This window comes from Marmota monax, unplaced genomic scaffold (genome assembly GCF_021218885.2).
Source record: "Marmota monax isolate L192 unplaced genomic scaffold, Marmota_monax_Labrador192_F-V1.1 WCK01_AAM20220418_F8-fsc00011, whole genome shotgun sequence".
Classification (NCBI taxonomy): Eukaryota; Metazoa; Chordata; class Mammalia; order Rodentia; family Sciuridae; genus Marmota; species Marmota monax.
Window position 1 is genome coordinate 21,916,478 of NW_026693082.1, and position 25,073 is coordinate 21,941,550.

General features: G+C 43.9%; 1 long non-coding RNA gene and 1 pseudogene across 2 annotated transcripts; both read right to left on the reverse strand.

Moving 5' to 3' along the window:
- Positions 1–707: 707 nt before the first annotated feature.
- Positions 708–808, reverse strand: LOC124099275 (U6 spliceosomal RNA; annotated as a pseudogene).
- Positions 809–4,483: 3,675 nt separating this feature from the next.
- On the reverse strand, positions 4,484–15,811 carry LOC124099257 (uncharacterized). Of its 2 annotated transcripts, XR_006853897.1 has the most exons (4): positions 15,349–15,811; positions 14,827–14,937; positions 7,274–7,421; positions 4,484–7,142 (listed from the first exon to the last, which is right to left on the reverse strand). It is a non-coding gene; the product is annotated as an uncharacterized LOC124099257 (long non-coding RNA). The 2 variants fall into 2 exon arrangements; XR_006853898.2 differs by lacking the exons at positions 14,827–14,937; positions 15,349–15,811 and adding an exon at positions 7,567–10,718.
- Between the last annotated feature and the right edge of the window lie 9,262 nt (positions 15,812–25,073).

The window sequence follows — 25,073 nt, forward strand, 5'->3', positions numbered from 1 at the left end:
AATTCTACATCTTTAATCTTGACAATCACCTTAACCAATACTTCTTAAGAGAAATTTCTAAGACCGTTTCTTTAAAAAGCTACTTTGAAAATACAATTTTCAAGAATTCACAAAAAAAAGACATTGCCAGGAATGTGCTTAAACAAGAATACAAAGTTTTAAAAGTGAAGTCAACTTATACAAAGCTATACACATAATTACATAGAACTATCATAAACACACACACACATGCAAATGAGTCTGTATAAAACTGCTGAAATGTCAACATTCTCTGAGGTGTACCAATGTCAGTTTTCCATTTCTGATGTACTATAGTTATATACAAAGTGACCACTAGGAAAGGATAGGCAAAGGGTTCATGGACCATATCTGCTCTATTTATTTATTTATTGGTGGCCATTATTTCTTTTTTTTAATTTAAAACCCAATTTAATATTTCTTTTTTTTTATTGGTTGTTCAAAACATTACAAAGCTCATGACATATCATCTTTCATACATTTGACTCAAGTGGGTTATGAACTCCCATTTTTACCCCAAATACAAATTGCAGAATCACATCAGTTACACATTCACATTTTTACAAAATGGCATATTAGTGACTGTTGTATTCTGCTACCTTTCCTATCCCCTACTATCCCCCCCTCCCCTCCCCTCCCATCTTCCCTCTCTACCTCATCTGCTGTTGTTCAATTCTCTCCCTTGTTTTAAAAATATGGAACGCTTCACGAGTGTCATCCTTGCGCAGGGGCCATGCTAATCTTCTCTGTATCGTTCCAATTTTAGTATATGTGCTGCCGAAGCGAGCACATGGTCATTATTTCTTGTGAATCTACAATAATTTCTAATTAAAAGGCTCAAAAATTGAAGAAAAATATCTTCCCCCCCAACCAGGAAAAAAGAATTAATCTCTAAACACAGATAAGGAAAAAACTCTAAGACATTTTTTAAAAAATATATCTTTATTATTTATTTATTTATTTTTATGTGGTATTGAGGATTGAACCCAGGGCCTCATGCTTGGGAGGCAAGTGCTCGACCACTGAGCCACAACCTAGCCTTCTAAGACATTTAATAAGTTAAAAAAAAATCAAATTGTAGAAAAATATGTACAGTATAACTATATAAAAGGCATAAAAGAAATATATATAATATAATATATATATATATTATACATACACACATACATAAATATTACTCAAATATATTAGAAAAATATTTAAAACAATATACATCAAAATGTGTAAGGGGGCCTAAAGTAGATATTGGGGGATTATTAAATCAAATAATCTCTAATTTAACCGATGATTCAAAATTTTAATGAGAATTTATTGCTTATATAATCAGCAAATTTTTTTTAAAGGAAGACGATTTGGAGTTCCACTCCAAAAATTTTGGTAATGTGAGACTGCAAAAGAAACAGATTGGCTCAAAGAGACTTTTGATGACCGATTTCTCATAATTATGTATAAATAAAATGGAAGTTTCATGCCCTGACATGCAGGATCAAAGGGTTTAATTCAGTCAGAAAGTTCCAAATAGCTAGGTGATAGTTGTGTCCAATTTTGTGAATTTCGGTTTTAAAAATAATCCTTCAGATATTATTTATTTCCCAAGGACTACCCCTGCAGTTCAGGTAGCTGTCACCATGGCGCCACTCATTGCTAACTTGTATAAAAGGAAGAATGCACCTTACAGCAAGATATAAATTAAAAAAAAAAATACTTAGGTACAACATGCTACTTTTAGCCCTTAACAATGCCAGCTAATTACCACTGCCTAATCTAACCTTGGCTGTCTATGAGACCTAAGCTGGTTAACGTACCTAAATTTTTTAGTTGAGTCAAAAGTCTCTAGGCATAAAAATTGATCTCTGTTTCTAGCACTTTGGAGCTTTAGAACAATGAAATGAAGCTTTTGATTCCTCCAGGTCCTGTTAGAACATCAGTTCATGATTTGTAACTTGTTGGAGACATGCATTTATTGATCTTCTGAATAGTCCTAATTATTTTGGGGTCTTCATATTTACCTCCCCGCTTTTCCATTTATTATAGGAAAAAATCCTGCCTATTTCTCCATCAACTTGGCTTCGCTTGAAAGAGTCTAGCCAGCCTGTCTCCTTCTCCATGCCAACCATCCCAACAGTGGTCATTTCTAACTGGGATTGTCTGATGATAACCTCCTCCGTTTTCATCTCAGGATGCTTCTCTAGTGTATTCATGTTTGGATGACTACTAATTTGGGTTTACTAGTCCATGCAAGCTTCCAAATACATTACGAGATACTGTGAATAGGACAAGGCCTTTCATCATCTGAGAAATTCAAAACACATTTAAATCAACAGTTCAAAATAGGACTTTACAAGTGAATTTTCTTACTAACTTCCCAACATACAGTGTGTGTTTCTGTATTTGTGTATAAAACGGATCATAGATATATATACCAGGTAGGTCATAGTCTGATGTAGTCAGACAGAAAATAAACAAAATGAGAAGCCTGGAGAAACTTCTTGATTTGGAAAATCTTGGCCTTTTCAGACTTGTTTCTCGTGGTTTTTCCATTGGCAGTGGTTAGAATCGAGATGACTTTCATAGTTGCCTGCACAGAATAAGTTTTTTTTTTCTTTTTCTTTTTTTCTGTGCTCTACATTCACGGTATTTATCAAACCACAGCCTGCTTTATACTGGGGGAAAAGTTCAATTTTTATATCCTGGTGATAAAACCACTCCGCAGGCATTCCTTGGGAAAATTAACGTAAGATGTGCACTTCACCTCATGACATCGGATGGTGCTTTAAAAAAGTATATGAATGAGGCACAAACCCAAAAGTAAAATGAGAGTTTTCAAAATCTCTGAACCAGGCTCCCCAAATCAAGATGGAGTAATAGCTACTTCTGTAATTTCTGCCAATTAATCCACCCCCACACCACAAAGCAAAGATTCCAAAATAAGTTAAAGAGCAGCATTAGTGACTCAGAGAGAATGACTTCACCCATGGGGCCTCACTGCCAGTGGTTTTCGGTTGCCACTGGTATTTCCCTCTGTACTAACAGTGACATTTACCTGGGGAGATAGAGGGGGAATAGATGACCTGACTTTCCCAGCAGCCCCTGCAGCCCAAGTTCTCGTCCTCAGAAGTGAAGGAGGCAGGCTGTGCCTCAGATTTGGTTCCCATGACCTCATGCTTTTCCCTGTCAAGGCCTTTCATTGGCTTCCAATGCACAGAGGCGAGGTTCTGCAGTAAAGCACCATGGGCACGGTTGTCCCCAACTGCCACAGTGTGCCCCTCCAGCCTTACCTCTCGCTCACTAATTTTTACCTTAAGCCAAACAAGTAGAATTAGTCTATTCCCCTTCTCCCTGTCTGGTTCAAGTTGTTAACCCTGTCTTCACTGTATCTCTCCCTTCCCAGCCTTCCCAAACCCATTGTACTTATCTTTTAAGTCCTATGAACCCTTGTAAGATACCGTCCCCTATTTTTCCAAAGATATATACCTTCCCAAAAGCATTGCCACCTCTGCCTTATAATCAGATTGTTCATGTATGTTACAAGCTTCTTGAAAGATAGATTTGTTTTTGTGTGCTGGACTCCGATTAGCACAATTTTTGCAAGGACTTGAACTTCTCTGCAAGGATGCAGTGGGTAGTTATTAACGTGAACCTCAGACTCAACCTGTCTGAACTCAGCATCTGTTTCCTCCACTCCCTTCCCAACCTCTTCCTCCTGAAGTTCTTGCGCTCGTAACAGAAACCCCATCCATTTCACTGCCAGTGTCACAGAATTTGACATAACTCTTTCTCCTCTGCCCCTCAATCCCTCAGCCCCCATCTAATTCATAACCAAGTCCTGTCGACTCTTCAGTTGGCACTGGTGTTCTTTCCTGTCACAGTGCTGTGGCTTATTTTGGCTACCATCATCTCTCACCTGGATTGTCATAGCAACTCCTGAGTTAGAGTTAGTCTGTCTTCCTCTTACTCTCTCCATCATCCCTTCTCAACACCATTACCACACCAAAGCCACTGTGATATCTCTAAAATGAAGACCTGATTATGTCATCTTTTTTGCTTCTCCAAATCTAGTTCCAACTCTTTCACATTCTATGTGTGGCCTTGGCACATGTATTGCTATTGTGCTATATGCAGCATCATATGTTATCAGAGATATTTTAGTATTTACTATAAGGCTGGGATGTTTGCTGCTGACCTTCAAGTTGTAGTGAAGAAGGCAAGCCATTTTTTTTAAACTACTGTGATTAAATTTTGAAACTAAAAATATCTTAAGCTTCTTGCCCAACTTTTCAGATTCGTTTATTTTGGAGGGCATGCATAATATGACTGAAAGGAGAGCTTTAAAAAAATACTTTCCATTTGCCTCTACTTATGTGAATTAGAATTTTCTAGTGACTTTGAAACACACAAACTTTCTTAAAATCAAAACATAACCAATGACAACTAAAATAACTAACTTGGATGCAGAGATTGATACGAAGCAAAGCATGACATTTAATTCCAGATACTTAGGCTCATCAAAGTTGTCTCATTATCCTTTTTGATAAACATTTAAAGTAAAAATATTTGAAATAAACTTATAAAATACCATATTTATCTGTTTTCTATAGTCAAAGCCTAAGTTAAATTTCATTCCAAAAGACAGTTTCCAGTGATTTTTTTTTTTTAATAGGAGAAAACATTGATGCCTCAGCCAGGACCCTGTCTTCCTCTTGATCCTAGTAAGACGTTCACAGTCTGTCCAAATGCTGGCAGACCCACAGCCCTGTTTTCTGTTCCAGCCAGGATTATCTCTGATCCAAATGGAGACCTGTCCATTTCCTGTTGACATTTCTTGGTGTTCTCAAAGGGACCTAAAGAATGGCTCACTCTGAGCAGGATTGACCCCATCCTCTCCCTGTCTTTCACCAGGTTACAACTCTGGAAAAAACCCTGTTGGGTATAGAAAGCATGGCCGTACATATTCTTTCCCTTTGCTTCGACCCCACATCTCCTAGTACATGCACATTACTATTTCCAAATGCTTCAAGGGAGAGAACTTGCTCTGCAGAACTAAGAAACTCCCGCACTGTCAGGTAATATCTGGCTATCCGTGTTTTACAAATAAAAGGGCACCCCACTTCACAGGCAATCATATAATCCCTAGAATTTAGACCCTCGATCAGTAAGAAATACAATAGAGCTTATTTTGCTGAATCTCGACAGAAGGCTACATTAATGGCATGCTTGGTGCTTGTGGTCAGCAGAGTTAGGTGGTAGCCAGGCTGGTCATGTGCTGTTACGGTCTAGTTGAATCCATAAAGACGTGGATGATGATAATGCTAATTCCTCTGGATTAAATTCCAACAAGAGGTGCTTACAGCTGCCCAGAATGGCATTGAGAAATATGAGTTTGTCCTTGTCCTTTTGACCACAGTACTGGTTGGGTTCCTGAGAGCTTTAATTATTGCTTTGTGAACAGAGCTTGTCTTTGGCTTGGTGTTTATCAGCTCCAGAGCTTAGGAAATTGGGCTTTATCTCTTCCCGATTAGATCACTACAAACCTCATTGGGTAAAGATAGTAGAAGGAGGGTGGGGGACAGAGGCCCTAACTCCCTATCCTGTAAAGCCCAAGCCCTTTATAGAACAAAGCCCCAGGACCCTCCCTCCCCACCCAGCACAGGAGAACTAACTGGGATTTTATTTATTCACTTCTTTCAAGAGCCTTTTAATTGGCAAACCTCTCCGGCTAACTAAAGCACTGATTTTTCTTTCAAGATAAGGGACCGACTGCCTCAGGTTTCTGCTTCTTTTTCCATCCCCTTCAGGTTTTATTAACTTTGTAGCCAGGTTGGAGGTGGCTACTGTGGGATAGGTTGTCTGGCTCACTGAAGAACCTGGTGCCTCCCTCTGCCTCTTAGCAGATTCCATCCTTTTCCATACCACTCCCCAAGGAAGGAAGGAAGGAAGGAAGGAAGAAAGAAAGAAGAAACAGAGAGAGAGACAGAGAGAGAGAAAGAAAGAAAAGAAATGAAAAAAAAACATATGCAGTTGTTCTACCTGCTACTTATTTTAAAGGGACACCTTTCCTGGGGGAGTCAGGTTTGAGCTGGGTTTTAACAGTCTTCTGGGGCTTTGGTATGATGAGAGGTCACAGAGATGCTGTCACAGGGGTGGGACCTGCATCCCTCAAAGGGGTTCACCTGTGGCTCCTGCCCTGGGCTTCGCTCCTGTCTGTGGCCGCAGCACTTTTCTGAGGGCTCTGGATGCCGCTCACCATTTTCTGTTTCTGGGCACCACGGCCCTGTTCTTTGGCCTCCAGTGACAAAATGACTTCCTGATATCTAAAGCCTTGCCCCACCACCTCCCCAGCCAGAACCTTCCCGGAACCTTCCACAGAGCACTGCACATTTAAAATCCACCACGCCAGCTGTTGCTCCTTGGATTCCCAAGAAGTTAACTCCCTGGGCTTATTTATCTTGGGGGTGAGCTGGCTGCGGCTCAGCTCCTGGTCATGAACTGGCTTCTTCTGCTTTCTTTCCTTTTAACTCCATGGAAGTATTGAGAAGGGCTAATTCTATCCTTGTCACTTTGACAGACTCCAGGAGACATCCGTGGGGGGATTGAGAGACCCTCACCTGCTAGACTGGAGAGAGAGAGGGAAAAAACCAAATGCCAGGATTTCTGCAACTTAAGTCAGCTCATTCCTGAACACATCAGCCCGTCTCCTGGTTCTTGACCTCCTTTGGGCATTGTGTGTCTGATGAGCTCATGCTTGTAAAGACTGCAAGCCTTTAATTGAAGTGTAATTAATAATCATCTGATAAGTGAATAACAATAATAATGATGATGTAATCCCCTTCCCCCACGCCCCGCCCCTGTTCTCTTGGGTAGTAACACTGTGAGATGATGTCCTGGTGTACTCAGGGAGATGAATGGCTGGAGGTGAGACGAATCATCATAGCTATGGGCTTGCTGGCAACGCCTGGGGTTGGCCTGCCAACCGGAAACCTAAGGGCGCAGAACAATGCAGCAATGTTCTAAAAGTGTTGAGCCATTCGGGTAATGGGAAAGTTCAAGCTGTTTCATGCCTCGGGTCCCAGGACACCCACTTGCTTCTGGCCAACCTGGTGGCCTCTCAGGCAGGATGGAGGAGCCTGGAAACCATATTGAAACTGATAGTTACTTATTTCTCCTGATGCTCTGCCTCCCTCTCTTTCCCCTGGGGTGAGTGAGTGAGGCTCCTCAGAAGGGGTAATATATATGCATCAGGCTGCCATCTACATACCATTGATGCTCGCGATGGATGCCAGTCATGGTGTACCTAGTCATCTTGAGCACCTGATGATCTGAATGCAGAAGCAATAGGTTTTGGAAAAAAGAATCAGTTTGGTTCTCAGGCTTCTTGTGGTTTAATCTCCAAAGTAGATCCGAAGCTAAAAGAAATGGTTAGAATGGAAACACGTAAACAAAAAAATGGTGAAGGAGAGACTTCATCATCCACTTTTGCCCTGAAGGCTTCTCAGGCTGAAAGGCTGAGATAGGTAGAATGGAATCCACAGCTAGAAAAGATAATCATACCTTTCATTTGCAAACGGTTTATAGTTTACAAAGTATGACCTCATTTGAGCTTCGCAATAACTCTGTAAATCTGGCTGAACTGATTTCCCCAATTCACAGATGAGAAAACTGAGGTCCAAAGAGGCTGAGTGACTCCCTCCAGGAAGTGCCAGGGTCAGAGCCAAACCCATACTTCTAGAAGACGATTGGACTTGCTCCACAATGGGCTGATTACACCATCTCTTCTCTGCTAGAAAGATTGATATTCAACTTAATCAATAGTTAAGTAGTGAATGACTACTGTGTGCTGGGGACAGTGCTAATTGGGAAAATAGCAGTGAACTTAACATACAAGGTTTGCTTCATGATGTTTTCATCCCTATTTTAGTTTTGAGTTTGCTTGAATCTCTAGACCACAATCCTTCTAGAGAGATCTGTAGTAATTAAAGTTCTTTTGGCTGCAATAGTGAAAGTTAGTTCTGGCTAGCAGTGCCATCAGAGGGAAATTTATTTGAAAGATTATGGGGTATCTCACAGAACCTAAGCAAATGTTCCACCCCAAACTTTGGGAAAGCTAAGAATTTCCCCAAGCTTCCCCAAGTTCAAGAAGGGCGGTTTCTAGAGTCTCTGCAGTAAGAGCAAAGAGGCTTTCTCTTTTAATCTAGAGTTTTGCCTACCTGTGACTTTCTTCTTCCAAATTCAAATCCCCAGCACAGAATCTCAATGGCCTTGTTGGCCCAAAGTCTCTATCTTTGGAATAACCTCTTGGGCCAGCAGGGCAGGATCATAGAGAGCAGACATTACTACTGGTCAGTTTCCAAGGAAAAGAAATCAGTCCGTGCTCAGGAAGCCACATAAAAAGGTGTTGGTACAGTACCCTACCCAGGGCCTTGGGGATCACTGCAGGGCAAAGCATGCAGTAGAGTACAATATTCTGTTACTGCCTCTCTAAGACCTTCCTCTCCTTTCAAATTTCCTCTTTAAGTTCTCTATCTTTCAGATGGAAATTTCTGTCAAAAATGCAAAAGACACAGTGCTTTATGAATATATTCTGAGAAATTTATGGTGAAATGAAATCTCTGGGATTTTTAAAAAAATATGCTACGGCTTGGATCTTTAATGTCCCTTTAAGGTTCCTATGCTAAAGGTTTAGGTTCCATGTGGAAACTTTAAGAGCTGGGGACTAGTGTGGAGGTCTTTAGGTCATTAGGGGTACACTCTTTCGGGGGATAGTGGGACCCCCAAGTTCTTTTCTTCCTCATTTTTGCTTCCTGGCATTATATGCTCTATCACATGCTTCCTGCCATATGTGCTGCCTCCCCAAAGGCCCAAAGTAATGGGGCCATGCCATCAGGGACTGAAAGAACCCAAGTAAACCTTTCTCTTTATAAGTAGATCAAGTCAGATATTTGTTATAGTAACAGCAAGTTGAGTCACACAAAATAGTCCAGGTACAAGACAGTGGAGCAGATAAAGTAAGAAGGGCCCATGTTCACGTTGGTTAGAGTTGGGTGATAGACACACAGGGTTCCTTTGACAGTTCTTTTTGCTTTTCTACATCATTGAAAATGTCTATTTTTAAAAGGATTATACAGGACTGGGGTTGTGGCTCAGCAGTGGAGTGCTCGTCTAGCACGTTCGAGGCCCTGGGTTCGATCCTCAGCACCACATAAAAATACATAAATAAAATAAAGGGATTGTGTCCAACTACTTCTAAAAAACAAATGTTTAAAAAAATAAAAGGATTATACAATTATGTTTATTCCTTCAGAACTTTTTTTTTTTGTACTGTATTTGAAGCCAAGGGTACTTAATATAGAGTTACAACCTCAACCCTTTTTAAAAAAAAAAAAAAAATTTAAGACAGTGTTGTCGAGGCTGGCCTTGAACTTGCAATGCAACAGCCTTAGCCTCCCAGGTGGCTGAGATCATAGGCGTGTGCCAGCTCACCTGGCTTTCAGCCCTTTTTAAATGGATGTCTTTCTCTGTATAAATTCTTCTGGTGATTCCCTATGCACCTTTCTCCTTATTTGATATTTCCCTGGCTCTTCTATGTACTTGCCTGGACTTCTCTCTTGCCCTCTGTCCTTTGAACAGGGTTCCACAGAATGTTGAGTGCTCTTGTTTCCTGGCTGCTCTTGTGACCCTCCCCGGGTGGCCCTTCTGTGATGGGAGAACGCTATTGGGAGGAGAGGTTGGAGTGAGAGGAGGCTCTTGGTGGCATTTGCACCTGCAGGTGAACTTTTTACCCTGGCATCTGATGCCCAGCATCCCTTCACACCTGGAGGGACCGCTGTGGGGGTCCAGCCAGGTTGTAAAACATGTTTAGGAACAAGCTTTATTTTGGACCCAATGTGAAAGAAGAAAAGAGTGAGGCAGAGAGCTGGCTCAGGCCACAGCTCAGGTGGGGTGGGCCAGGGAGGGCGGCTTGCAGCAGGTGCCCGGTTGTCTTTCATTTCCAGCAGTTCCATTAACAGTTGGCAAGTCTCACTCACCTGCGGCATTTGTAACATGCAGCTGTTGACACAACTGATACTACCTCATGCTCTTGGGCGTTTATGTGTCCCTTGTCACGGTCACTGGAACTCAGGGGCTGCAGGGTCTGTTTTCTCCACTTGCTGCATTTGTATTGGGTGGGGAGACAGTGTCGCCACCACACCCCACCTCTCTTCATCAAATCCTCTGTTCAAAGCACAGTGCCCTCATTTCCCCCTCTGGATTGATGTTAAGCACTTAATGTAATTGCCTCACAGAAAAAAAAATAGCCAAAGATATACAGTCAACCACACCGTGGCCTCATATTTCAAAACCAGCCTGGCTTCTTTTGAAATGCTCCCTTACAGGGTGTGAAATCAATCATGTCATGGCTAGGTCTCCTCTGGCACAGGGGCACCAACGTCTCATCTTACTCCAGAAAATACAGCCAATGACTTGATTCCCTCTTTCCCTCAGCCCTGTCTACCCCAGCCTTCTACCCCCAACTTCCCCAGGGCCCTTTCCAGTGGACCCCCCTTTTTGCTGGGCAGCCTGCTCTGTGATTCTCATTTACCATAAAGACATTGGCCAGGCTGTTCGCCGTCTATTCTGCTCCCTGGTGCCAGCCTGTACCTTGTCCTCGTCCTCTGCTTCAACCAGTGCCAGTGCCAGTCACTCCATTTCCCAGTGTGAGTCAGATCCTGAACGGTGGCCATTTTCTTTGCCCCCCTCCCCCATCCCCTTCACCTTTCCACCCAGGACACGTGATCTTCCACAAAGGAGAGCAACTGGGCTGGAGGCAGCCCTGTAGCCCTCCCTCTCCCCCTGAAGAGCCCTGCAGTAGCAGTGGGGAGAAGAGCGAGTTGGAGATGGCTGGTTCCTGCTCACCTATCATAGTGTTAGAGGGCAGGACCAGCAGGGAAGCAAAACCAGCTTATGGAAGTGAAGACTGTTGTCTAAGTCAACTGCCACCCTGAGGACCTTCTGCCTCTCCCTTGGAGTAACTGTTGGCAACCAAGCAATATGGATCCGGATGTGTCCTCCCAATGCATGTGTTGGAAACGTGGCGCCCAGGGCAGCATTGTCGAGCTGGGGGATTTAGTCTCCAGACCCTGCCCTCATGAATGACTTAAGGCTGGTCCCTTGGGAGTGAGTGAGTTATGTGGCAGCGAGTTAGTTATGGAGGGGTGAGTGCAGCCCCCACTCTCTCCATCTCTCCCATACTCTCTCCCTCCAGGTGACGTCTGTGCCATGTTATCAATGCCGTCGGGGACCCTAACCCGACACCAGCCCCTTGATCTTGGACTTCCCAGTCTCCAGAACTTGAACCAAATAAACTTCAATTACTTACAAATGACTCTGTTGTATTCTGTTGTGACAAAGCAGACTAAGACAGCTGTGTGGACAATAACAAGGAGGTGCAGGCAGGGGAAGTAAAGGCAAAGGGTGGGAGGGCAGGCGCGTCTGTCAAGCAGACTGACAGACGACCCTCAGCTGCGCGGCTTTGCTCATTTCCCAGCTCTGCCGAGTCACCCACCGCCACGCAGGTGAACCTGAAAATCTGAAACGTGACAATGTCTCCCTGGCTCTGTTCTGTTCTGCATTGATCTCCTCTTCCTATCACTTCTCTGATGCGTGTGCTGTGATACCCCGCCCCCCAGTAGATAATGACAAGGTTATTATTCTTCCCTAGCAACTTGGCTTTGAAGAGAAAAATCAAAACGCACACATTTGCCCCCCTCAACCTGACCTGTTCTGATCATCTCGAACTGTCCCCTGAGCCCTTCCCTGTGTGCACACACTCACACAGCTGCGGTGCTGTCTTACGGTCTCTGAGTTACCTTGGCGAGATGCCTACGGCTAGTTCAGAATGGTAACTATAAATAAGACTCGGCCCAGAAGGTTAAATACCTGGCTACCCAAAACAGACTACCATTACCCCAGGGAACTCTTCTCCTGGTGCCCTAGAATGGTAAGCTTGGTTCTTTATTTGGGCCACTTATCGCCTATTTCTTCAAAGACTGTTTGTCGTGTAAATTGGCTTTGATCTTTGTCTATAGTTCAAATAATGGGAAGTTCAAAACATGTTGAATGGAAACACACGAAGAGATACATGATATAGATGCCAAGATGGAGGTGCCTGCCAACTGCATATGCCGAATCACAGACACCGTTGAGTGGAGACCTCTAACCACTCACCCATCTCCTATGCCAAATAAGGGGTGGGTACCATTTAGAAAAAGGTGATCATTACTGCTTTCATGACAGTCTAGTGAGGGAACAGACTTCCATAAATCAGACCATGATTAATGCAACATAAATGCTAAGAAGAAAAGACACGAGGGACCGTGAAGATGCATTAATCTGTTTTCCATTACTATAACAAAATAACCAAGGCTGGGTATTTTATTTTAAAAAGAGATCTATGTAGTTTATGCTTCTGGAGGTTGAAAGCTGACACAGCATGGTACTGGCTCTGGTAAGGCCTCCCCGCCACCCTGGCTGTGTCACATCATGGTGGATGGTATCACAATGGTGGGCGGGAGAACTCCCACGGTGTGACAGACTAGGGCCAGTCTTGCTCTTTTAGAACAACCCTTTTTTGAGAACTAACCAGAACCATATGAGGACTACCTTATTCCCCCTCCAAAAGCAGCTCCCTTAATGACCTAATGACCCCACCAGGCCCTACCTCTTACAGGTTCACCACCTCTTAACATCATGGCAGCGGGGACCAGCCTCCAGCACGGATCTGTGGGGAGATCCAACCATATCCAAAGCGCAGCAGATGGAGTTCACACCTCCCAGGCTACAGAACCAGGGAAGGTGACATTTATGCAGTGATGTCAAGAATGTGGGGGAGATGGCAGGAATGGGGTGGGAGGAGGAGAGAGCTCAGCCTGTAAATTGCCAAAGCAAATAGGGATGCTAATGGTTGTGCTGGAGAGTGACTCTCATCTCCCTGGCAGAGACTTAACATTCCTGAGTTCCTCTTGGAAGCTTTCATAAGCAAATGGGTTAAGTACACGTTTTATTAATAACAATCACACTGGCAATGCTGACCCTGGTTGAATGGTTCTTGTGCACCAGGCATCAATCAGAGTGTCGAATGGTACCTCAGTGATCCTGGTCCCCACCCCCCTAAACAGCTCAACGCCTGGCCCTTTACCCTGCTTAGCGTTTCCCTATAGTTTTCCCCATCACCCGACATGTTATATGTCCCCATCCACCTGTTTATCGCCTGTCTCTCTGATCGGAATGTGACCTCCAGGAACCCAGTTGCTTTTACTTATGTTGTTCACTGTTGTTTCTCTGGAGCCTCGAACACTGCCTGGCACTTCCTTGGTGCTCAAGAAATACACGTTTGTTAGATGAAGGCGTGGATGTTGTTCATTTACTCCCCACAGCATCCTTGTAGGTTAGTAAATTGGCACAAAGAGGTTAAGTCATTTACCCAAAGTCACACAACCAAAGGAGTGGTAGAATCAAGACTTACGCAGCAGGGTTATTTGAAAAACAGAAACAGCTATGTAGAGTGCATCAGTTTGACTTAAATGGCATTTGGTTAAATGGCATTCTGTTCAAACACTTCAGAAAAGTAATCCAGTTCAGTATGGCAGTTCTGACCACCATGGATTTTATAAAACAGAGATCAACGAGCAAGTGGCCCACAAGGACTGTCTTAATTATAGGAAGCCTTGTACCAGCCCAGGGAACTTGCAACCCAGATAAGATAAGGCCTCCTGAGTCATAAAACACTTTCAGATTCCATGGTATAATCCACAGCCAGTGTTGCTGGAATATCCCTCACGACTGACGCCTTAGTAACTCAGTCTGGTCACCAAGCATGTGAAATATGGAATATACAAACACAGTTTGCTTGCTTGGCTTTTTCAGTTGAATTGAAAACTTGAAGGTCGTTGTGTATGTGTGTTTAAACAACAAAAGAGCTTGGAGTAAAGAAAGAAAACAGCAGCCACCCTTCGCCCCACCTGTCACCTTGTCTCCTGTCCAAAGGGGCAGAAGCTGAGTTGGCCTGAGGAATGTGAGTCTTGTTCCTGAGGCCATTTTTGACGGTTCTCTCCTTTCTACGGATGGCTAGGCATGTTGTTCAGTGGTCAAGTGACCCTGAGTTCAATCCCAGGTATCAGAAAAAAAAACATGTTTTGTGTTTATGAACTTATGTTAAATTTAAGGAGAGTTTAAGCATATCCTGAGTGGCTTTATGTATTGATTACTGTTCCCAGCATATCTTGGGGGTACTTTTGTTGTGCAAAGGAAAGAAAACAAGCAATGCTTGTTGCTGTGAGAAATGTCATAAGCAACAATTTTCTGCAGGTTTTAAGTGCTTAAATTTTAACTTTCGTCACTTCTCCATACCTAATTAGAGCCATGGAAAGGCTATTACAACAAGGAACTTGAAACCCCAGAACAGTTTCATTACTGTCTTTACCAGGTTGTTATGAGAATAAATAAATTTAATTCAATTCATCAAATATTTAGTGTTCACTAAGCCATGTCGAATTCTGTGGGCACAGATGAAGAATTAAACAACCCTCCTGCCTTCACAGAACTTATGGACCAGCATAGGTTGAAAGACCAGTATACATATATTCATAGTAGAAAGTATCGTACCCTCTAGGTGACAGGGGCACAGAGTGATCCAAATACAAGTAAAGGAAGCACTAATTCTGACTGGTGCTACTGGGAGAGACTGTGGAAGCTATATAAGTCAGCTTCAGATTGCTATAACAAAATGCCTAAGATAATTAATTTATTTAAAAAAAAAGATTTATTTTGACTCACTGTATTAGAGGTTCCAGTCTGAGATTGGGAAAATCCACTGCTTTGGGCCTCTGATGGCAATGGTGGGGAGCACATGGCCAAGCAAACTACTCATCTCAGGGTTAGGAAGAACTGAAAAAGAGGAGGAGATGAAGGTCCCAAAATCCCCTTCCAGGGGTACCCTCAATGACCAAAGGACCTCCCACCAGATTCCATCTCCTAAACATTCCGCTACTTCCCAATAATACCACCCTGGGGACCATGCTTTTAACACATGGGACTTTGGGGAACAATTATTGAAAGCACAGCAGAAGTGGAAACATGAAGAAGACCTTGAAGGAGGGTGATTAGAAGAAGACCTTCTCAAGTAGAGAGACCATGAGACAAAGCACGGAGATCAGACACCGTGAGATTCAATGAAAGCCTGTAAAGTACTCTTCAGTTATAAAATACTTGATGCCACTACTGCCTTTCCCAGTAGCCATGACCTCTCTAGGCAACAAGATAACAGCAATTCAGAGACACGGCCAGCTGCCAGCTTACCTGCTTGCAGAATTTGAAGTAGACCTGACTGGCTTTACCGCCTGCCCCAGTCCCAAAGGAGGTGATGGTACGTGTCAAGTCCAACTGGGGAAAATTAACCCTGGCCAAAGGTTAACAGTTTCCTTCTCTTTCCATCTGTGAACGTCTTCCCAATGCCCTCTCAGCTCTGCCGTTACACATCAACTTCTCTCTCTCTGGCCATTCCGGGATCAAGTGCTGGTGAAGTTGCCTTCTAGCCAGTGACAGAAAGCAGCTTACCTTCATCTATGGAAGACTCACATTTTACATATGGGCCGGGTTTAGATGTTGAATGTCCTTTAAAGTCTCATGTACTGGAGGCTTGGTCCCCAATATGGTAATGTTGAGAGGTGGCGGGTCTTTAAGAGAGGAGACCCAGTGGAAGGTCATTAGGTCATGGGAGCACAGCCCTAGAGAATGGCTTCATGCAGATAAAAAAACTGTTATTTTGTTTCGTTGCTGTAACAAAATAAACAACATAAAATGGACTAAGACACACATGTAAATCGAGACTAAAAATTATAGTATCCACTTCATAGGAGAGGAACAGCGATCACTTCATGAAGATGAAGTAGAATAATATACCTGGCATATAGCACTTAAAATATTATTTATTATGATTATTGCTAAGAGCAGGAGTCACCAAACTGTGGCTTATATGACAAATCCAGCCAGATCCATTCATTTATATCTTGTCTAAGTAAACTTCTGCTACAGTGGAATTGTAAGTGATAAATTGAGGGATTTATCACTTGCAAAACTAAAGTACTTTGTATCTGGCCCTCTACAGAAAAAGTTTGCTGATCTCTGATCTAAAGAAATGAGAAGAGAACCTCCTTGTGTTACATTCACAATCAATTAGATTTTATCTTTGTGGGTTTACCAGTGATTTTATCTCCTATTGTGGGCTCTTTTGTCTTATGATACTACATGGTACTCACCCTGGAGTCTAGAGAAGTCCTTATGTACATCTCCACATCTCAGCACCATGGAGTGCCCTAGAATATATTTATGTCTTCCCAGAGTCCTGCATTAGTGCCTAGGACCACATAGCAAAATGTGAGGGAGGTGGATAAAAAGTTCTGTCCCTGATCAATTATACCATAATCTCTACTGAAAACTGCATAATACTTCTAAAATGACAAGGAATTCAACACCTTACCTTGGAACAACTGTTCTCTGGGTAGAGAGAAGCAAGAGCATGGAGAAGGCAAAGCACTCAGACAGTTTGAAATCCCCACTGACCCTCTACGAGGCCCCTTAGTTGAAGGGTCCACTCCACTTAAGTATCTTTCTTTTTGGGGAGAGGGGGCGGGGCGATATTGGGGATTGAACTCAGGGGCACTCGACCACTGAGCCACATCCCCAGCCTTATTTTGTATTTTATTTAGAGACAGGGTCTCACTGAGGTGCTTAATGCCTCACATTTGCTGAGGCTGGCTTTGAACTCTGGATCCTCCTGCCTCAGCCTCCTGAGCCGCTGGGATTACAGGTGTGTGCCATCATACCCAGCTCACTTAACTATCTTTCTTTTCAATAGATTCAGCATTATTGCTCTTCTGAGATGTACAAAAGTCTAGGTAGGTTGGGACTATGCATTCTGACAATATTTCCAGATTTTTATTATTTGTATATTAGGAAGAACATGGAGTTTGCATTCAGAAGCTCTCTGAGCCTTGGTTTCCTGGTATAGATAATCTCTTTGTTAATTGAAAAATGTGATTGTAGAGAGGCAATCAAGGACTGATGCAGGTGCATCTTGGAGTGACAGAGGTGTTCTTCGAGAGGCACAATTATGCGTTGAATATTAAGTGCAATGAAGAAATACACCAAAGCAGGCTCCAGTTGCTATTGTTTTCACCCATCCCTCACCTGGTGGCCTGGACTGACTGCTCCAGCTGGTTGGACCCAGGGAAGGTTGCTTGGGAACCCGATCCTCATTTTTGCAAAGCCTGAAGCCCGTGTTCACTCCTCCCCAACTTTGATTCAAACATGTCTGTTCTTACAGTTATTGGCCAGGGGAATTATGTCTTGCCAATGAAAATAGCTTTTTCTTAAATGCATAAAAAACACAAACAAACATTCATTTGTTAAAAATAACATTTGTTGAGCTTTCACTGGATTGTAAGGACTGTAATAAATGCTGGGGCCAGCAAGAATGGACTGTCATTGTCCTGCAGTGACCTCAAATCCAGCCTTGAAATACTCTCTAACAATTCTATTAGGATAACATATCATCCTATTTTATTATAGCTGGCCGCAGCGGTGAAGGTCTCTGACCTCCTCCTACCCCCACTCATAACTCTTCCTCCCCGGAGTCCGCATCTCCTGTGGATCCCCTTTTTTCCCAGTGTCGGTTTCCTTTAGGAATTTCAGTCCCGCTAAGGTCGAGAGGCTGTCAGCAGCTCGGAGGATTTGTTTTTTCATCCCGGGACTTGCAAGATAGCAGAGTTCAATGTCCTCCCAATATCACTTTTTCCTGCCAAGCCTGAATCTGGTCTTAGAACCATTGTCATTACCAATCAAGGTTGGCAGTTATGTTGAAAGCTGCTTATCATGGTTTAAAGGAAGGCTGGAATTTCAGGGGTCAGATAGCAAACAATAGTGTTTTGTTTCTGTTTTGTTTTGTGGGGAGATTGAAAAGAAGGCTTCACGGTTGTTCCCCACCCCCCACACACACAGCCTAAAAAGTTAGGTGACATCAGAGCCTACCCCAATTACACATAAGGTCTCAAGGTAGCAGAAAGCATAGCCCAGGGGTGGCAATTATCATGAGGAAATGTTCTCGACCAAAAAGGAAATCAGAGATCATCCTCACCAGGCTGAAGATCTTGCTCTAGAAAGGAAGAAGGATGGCATTTATATCATTAAAAAGGAACAGTCACTTAAAATATCCACCTGACCGCAGGATTCAGAGCAGAAGCTTTGCAGATAGACAGAGATCCCGAGGTGCTTTAAGGCGCAAACAGTTTGCCTCAAGAAAAATCTAATTTGCATGCTGTAGAACAACACGAGGAGGAACTCTTATTCTAGAAAGTTCTACCACCTCAAGCCCTTTGTTGGATAGGGGTTAAAATCCACAGAAGAAAAATGAACATATTCAGTAATGAGGATTCAACCTGTTGTTCTGTTGTCAAGGAATCATTTTATAATTTAAGTATTATTCTTACCTTGAACAGCTTTTAAATATGCAAATATTCATTCAACTTGACTACCTGCTGGGTTACCCTAGACTGTAAAATTTTCAATATAGCTGTAGAATTTCAAGTGCAATGAATATGTCCTCATGATTATAATAGAAACAGGAGAGCTCAGATGGAGAACCTGCATTGTTGGAGCTGACCCAGAAGAATAAACTGTCCCCTGGTTAATGGGTGTGCTGACTGCTCCTTCCTGGTGGGGAACTGGGGTGGGTTAGGACAGAGAACCACAGAGCTGTCCACGATCCACGTCTGTTCTTTGTGAAGGCTTTGATGGGGGTCAGGCAGTGCTCCCTCAGGAAGCCTCCTCCCCCTGTATCAATGGCAAATCTCTGAGACCCTTCTCCAGGGATGGAAAGTGTTCCAGTCACTTGTCTGAAGGTACAAGCCTAGTGAGGTAGTCACCTTAACAATCCAACGAAAACTCGGTGCATTTCAAATGTGCGCAGGGTTAAATTTGTATTTGATATCGCATTACCAGCATAAAAACATCACCTACCAACTGTTTTGATCACTAGTATAAATTATTTAAAATTCCCATTTCCCTCCAAACCTCGCTTTTAGAATTGCTCGTTTTTTTTCTATCAGTAATACCACGATGGAATTTTTTCCTGTTTTTACCCAGAAAGCATTTTACATAACTCACAAACGCACCCAGATGTAAAAAGTGTTAACAGTTAAGAGCTCACAAAACACACGCGTTATTTTTATCAGATTTTGAACACAGGCCTCACATTATGAAAATACACCTCCGTGTTGTTCTCTCGACCAGCAAGATCATCCTTGACCTATCTCCTCAGGTCATTGTCCCATGGATGACCCCAGCTATCACTTCATGGAGAAAGAGTCCAAACTTTCTGCGACATTCAGAAGCATTTTTTTTTCTCAAGCATATTGTGCTGGAGAGAAATCAACACAATGGGTTTGGAGACGAGACTTCAGCCCCAAGTTCACCCGAGGAACATTTGCAGATGCCTGATTCAGAGCCTCAATTTTGGCAACCCCGTCGTGGTGAATGTAATGTTTTTCATATTAAGCAGCTCATTTAAGAAAATATGATTTAATAACATAATCTTTGAGAAAAGCACTTGGTAAAAACACTAATGAACATTCAATAAACATAAGACCGTAGAAGACTTTCTCTTACATTGGCCGCACCACAAGTCCCCGTCAGCTCAAGGATGTCCCCAAACATGGAGGGTCATTTCAGCCTTACCTGAAACCAGGCCAGGGAGACCTTGCCTGGCCCAATACTAATGAAGGCCTCCCTGTGCCCTCTTTTGCTCTTGCCTGTCCACCATCCACACCCCCTCCTTCTGATCATGGACACCGATTTTCCATGGAGAACCAGCTCTTTCCTACTTCTTCTCCATCTGATTGGATGGGGCTTGCCCAGTGTGATAGACAGATGGCCAACCAGAGTACGGCATTCCTCTGGACACTGTGACTGGTTCAGGGATGAATCTAAGATATCAGGCAAATAAAAACTTGATTCTTGGATTTCCTCGGGAGGGAGTCTCTTTTCTCTAGAAGAGGAAGTAGGGAAGTTAGGAAGTGAGGCTGGCGTGCTAGCAGCCACCTTATCACCACAAAGCCCGCATTATTGAAATGGACTATGAACTAACTGTTGACACAGAGGGAAGCAGGAAATGAGAAAGGACACATCCAGAATTGCGTCATTTGGACTTCTGGATTCGTCCATTCCTGAAGTTTGACTCACGCACTTTTCGGTGATCTAGCCCTATTGACTTCTTTTTTACTTTAGACTTTGAAGTTGTTTTTCCCACTTGCAATAAAAAGAGTCCCGACTAAAATCCATACTATTCCTATTTGCGAAGGAGAAACTATGACTTGTGCCTGAAAGACAGACACAGTGCTGTCGTGCGTGGCCTTCAGCCCACCCCGCAGCTACTCTGCCTAACAGAGCTGAGTCTGGACCTTCAAATCCAGGTTCTCCAGAGTAGGGAAGAAGAGCATGAGAAGAAGATTAACATTAAACAGGGATGAGAGGTGGGAGGGAAAGGGAGAGAGAAGGGAAATTGCATGGAAATGGAAGGAGACCCTCAGGGTTATACAAAATTACATACAAGAGGAAGTGAGGGGAAAGGGGAAAATAATACAAGGGGGACAAATGAATGACAGTAGAGGGGGTAGAGAGAGAAGAGGGGAGGGGAGGGGAGGGGAGGGGGGATAGTAGAGGATAGGAAAGGCACCAGAATACAACAGACACTAGTATGGCAATATGTAAATCAATGGATGTGTAACTGATGTGATTCTGCAATCTGTATACAGGGTAAAAATGGGAGTTCATAACCCACTTGAATCAAAATGTGAAATATGATATATCAAGAACTATGTAATGTTTTGAACAACCAACAATAAAAATTATAAAACAAAACAAAACAAACAACAACAACAACAAAAAAAACAAATCCAGGTTCTCTGTGGGCACTGCAGCTCACTACACCCCAGCCAACAGGTGGGTCTGCCTTCTCACCAGGTGGTACCAGCTTTCAACCCTAGCTCTGGGACAGGCTTCTACTAAATCCTTGTAGACACTTCTGATGTCTCAACTCCCCTCTGCCTGACCCATTTGAGATTTCTTGTTGCTTGAAGAATCTTTAAATGTTGCCCTCCTCCCTTGGCTCCCTGAGACTCTGCATTTGAGATTGTTTCATACTCCGAATATAACATCAAAGTTAAACTCCTGACCATTGCCCTTCCCTACTCTCAACAGGACCACCATTTATTTCTCAGTTTTCCTTAACACCTACATGGTCAATTCTTGCTTACCTTCTATATTTGGTAATAATGAGAAAGATTTCATTTATAGACCTGTATTAGTTTTTTTTTCCCCTGTCCCTATGACAAAATACCAGAGGCTATTTAATGTATAAAGCAAAAAAAGTTCACTAAGCTCCATTTTGGAGGCTGAACGTGCAAGATTGGACAGTCCCCTTGGTTTGGCCCTTGTCGAGGGCCCTCTTGTCTCTCTCACATCATGGTGGATAGTATCATGGTAGGAGTGTGTGTGAGAGGGAGAGATCACAGATGAGTCAGGAAGTGGCCAGTCTTGCTCTTTTATAACAGTCCCCTCCCAGGAGAACTAACTGGGGTCCCACAGGAACTCTACTAATCTCTTCTGAGGACAATTCTCCCAATGACCTAATCACCTTACACTAAGTTTCTACCACCTTCATATCCCCACCCTGGGGACCGAACTTCTGACCCATGAAACCACTTAGATACAGGTATCCTGAACCTATTTCAGGGCCTTGGGTGACCTTTATGAAACTCACTAAGGTTCTTGACTTCCTGTGAGGCCCATGCCTGTCCCCTACCGCAGCTCTGAGACCAGAACTCTTCCTGGGACTCTGTGGTGAGACTCTACTTTGGAAACCAGACAAAGGCAACCTCTGCAACCGATTGGTCCAGGGCCATTTACGGTGGGGCAGTTGGAACACGGGACTCCAACGAGACAAGGCCTGCTCAGTCCTCAACACAGGCTCAGCCGGGCCCTCCAAAAGCAGAGGAGGACACTGCTCCCTGAAGACAGGAGGGACAGGTGGCTCCATCCCTGAAATGGCCCCTGGATGTCGGATCTGACTAGGAGGACCTGGATGACTATTGGCAAAGTTGGACATTTGGGTCCCTTGTTCTCAAGCTGGGGCACTAGCCTCCTGTCACCTGAAGGGATGAGGGATGAGCCCCTGGCCGGAGGTGGGGAGCAGAGCTGTAGGCAAAGCTCCTTGACCCAGGCCGCCCTGTCCCCAGGGAACCCTGGAAAAGTGGCCTCGCCCAGACACTGACCCAGCCAAGATTCCCTCGTCCTCTGATGGCCCGGGATCATCTCCTGTTCTGAACACGACCAGCCTGGGGAGCTCTTGCGCCATTCTTGGGGGAAGAAATGGATCCAAGAGAGGAATCCAGAGCACCCCGGAGGCAACCTCAGCCAAGAGAGATGGCTTCCCAAGCCAATGGGTGAGCGGGGTCCAAACACAGAGGAGGCCGCGTGCTTTCCCTAAGAACAGACCAAGCGGCTCAGCAACTGAAGTGCTGACTTCCGAGGTAACCGGAGAGCCCCGAGGCCACGGTGGGAGTCCTGCCGACCCACCTCAGCCCTTGGGTTCTTTCTGTGGTAGAGAAGGAGCCGGTGGGTCCTAGTGACGGAGCTGTAATGGAAACCACGGGTAACACCTTCCATAAGAACAATAAACGCTGGCCACACCCTGGGACAGTCCACAAAAGTCTATTCAACACCTAATGTAAGACACAAAGACGTCTGTTTACAAGAAATGTGTTCTGAGTTAAAAAAAAAAATGGACTTGGGCACACACCTTCTGTGTAAAGCTGGAGACAGCCTGGACGGCACTTGGGTGAACTCGGAAGGGTTGTGACCATCTGGTTGGTGCTCCATGACCACTTTAGGCTGATAGATCAGCTCATCTATAAAAGTATCCCCAAGTTCTTTTCTTTTCTTTTCTTTTTGCAACCCAACCTCCATTAACTTCAGCCTCCAGCACTCAGGATCCTGACAGCGGGGCATCTTCAAAGATGCACCATCCCTACGACCGAGGGCCCATCTCTTCCTTTTCTTGGCATACATCGGCTGCAATATTATCTAGGTCTGTCTGTCTATCATCTATCCATCTATCCATCCTCTCGCTTGTAAGGCCTTTTTTTTTCCTTCTGTTAATTGAAGATTGGACCGATTTAATAAAGGGAAGATTTTCCTTCAAGGGACATTCTTCATTTCAAAAAGGGTGGTGACGAGGGGCTGAGGATGGTTTAAAAAAAAAATTCAACCCTTCAAGGTGAAGGTCCTGAGAAAAGTCCAACCAGAGGCTATTTTCTCCTGATGAGGAGACAGCGCTCTTTCTGACTGTTCCTCCTCAAAGTCAGAATCTTGGAGGAGGACAGTCAGGGAAGTGGAGAAGCCACCTATTCTTGCATTTTTTTTTTCCTGGTGAAGGGGGACAGGACACCTTGTGAGTGGCCCAGCTCCGGGGTGGAGGCGGCTCAGCTCTGATGAGTCACACACTCAGCCATTCATGCCCGGATCTTGAATTGCAGCTTATTTTGTTTCTGAAAAGACAAAAACCAATTATCGATAGCTAGGCCGAGCTCAGATACGCCCCGGTCTATCTTGGTGAGATGATCTTTTCCAGCCGTATCGTGGCCAGGTAAAAGTAACACGGAACTGGACATAAAAACACCCAACAGAAAGAAACAAAACCAAGCCAAAGGTATTTCCCCTGAATTTTGTGTTTTTAATCACTACCACGATGTCCATTCCCCATCTCCCTTCATCTTTTTCTTTTTTTCTTTTGTATTGAACCCGGGGGTGCTTTACCACTCAGCTATGTCCCTAGTCCTTTTACTTTTTAATGAGACAGGGCTTCACTAAGTTGCTGAGGCTGAGCCTCGAACTTGAGATCCTCCTGCCTCAGCCTCCAGCGTCTCTGGGATTGCAGGCCTGTGCCCCCACACCCAGCCTCTTCACCTGTTTTTTGACAGCTGCTCTCCCCTTCCCAAGGCATCCTTCTTGTGCCCACCCCCCTCCACGGAGTGTCACTATCAGGCACGTCATGATGTCATAGCTGCTGTGACCCACTTTCTCCTCCCCAAGAAAAGGCATTTCCTAAGAAGCCTGGGACCTCTCTGAGTCAACTCTGACTAAAATCTTCAGACATAGAGAGTGCTCGGTAGATGTTGCCTGGGATTCTGAAGGTGCACTGAACTAGACCTTGAGTCTTCAACTGATGGCAAATAAGATTTAGATCAGAACTCTTTCCCTTCCCTATCTCAGCCTCCACGACCCAACTCCCAACACTCCATGGAGGTCCCAGGGACCCCCGGCCCCGTCCCCTGCTCTGCACCTTCCTGGACCTCCCACCAGCCACCTGCTTTCCTCGTGGGCCAGCAGCAGCTGTGATCTGGAGGGCGCCCTCCCTCTCTCCACCTGTCTTACCCCCGTGTCTCCTGATGGGCTCTGGGTCATGCCTTTGAGGAGGTTGATCCATCGAACACAAGGCTTCCAATATTCAAGACATTTGTAATAATAGTCATTATATGGCTACCTTTTTAAATTAAAAAAAAAATTTTTTTTGTTTGTTCTTTTTAGATATACACGACAGTAGAGTATATTTTGACATATTCCACATAGAATATAATTTATTCTAATTAGGATCCCATTCTCTTTTTTAAAATATTTTTTAGTTGTTGATGGACCTTTATTTTTTATTTATTTATATGTGGTGCTGAGGATCAAACCCAGTGCCTCACACATGCTAGGCAAGCGCTCTGCCACTGAGCCACAAGCCCAGCCACAGGATCTCATTCTTGTGGTTGTACATGACGTAGCGTTTCACTGGTGGTGTATTCATATATGAACATAGAAAAGCTATGTCTCATTCTTTATTATTCCTATCCTTTCCCCTTCCCTTCATTCCTCTGTCTAATCCAATGAACTTCTATTAGTCTTCAATTCCATCCATTTACCAGCAA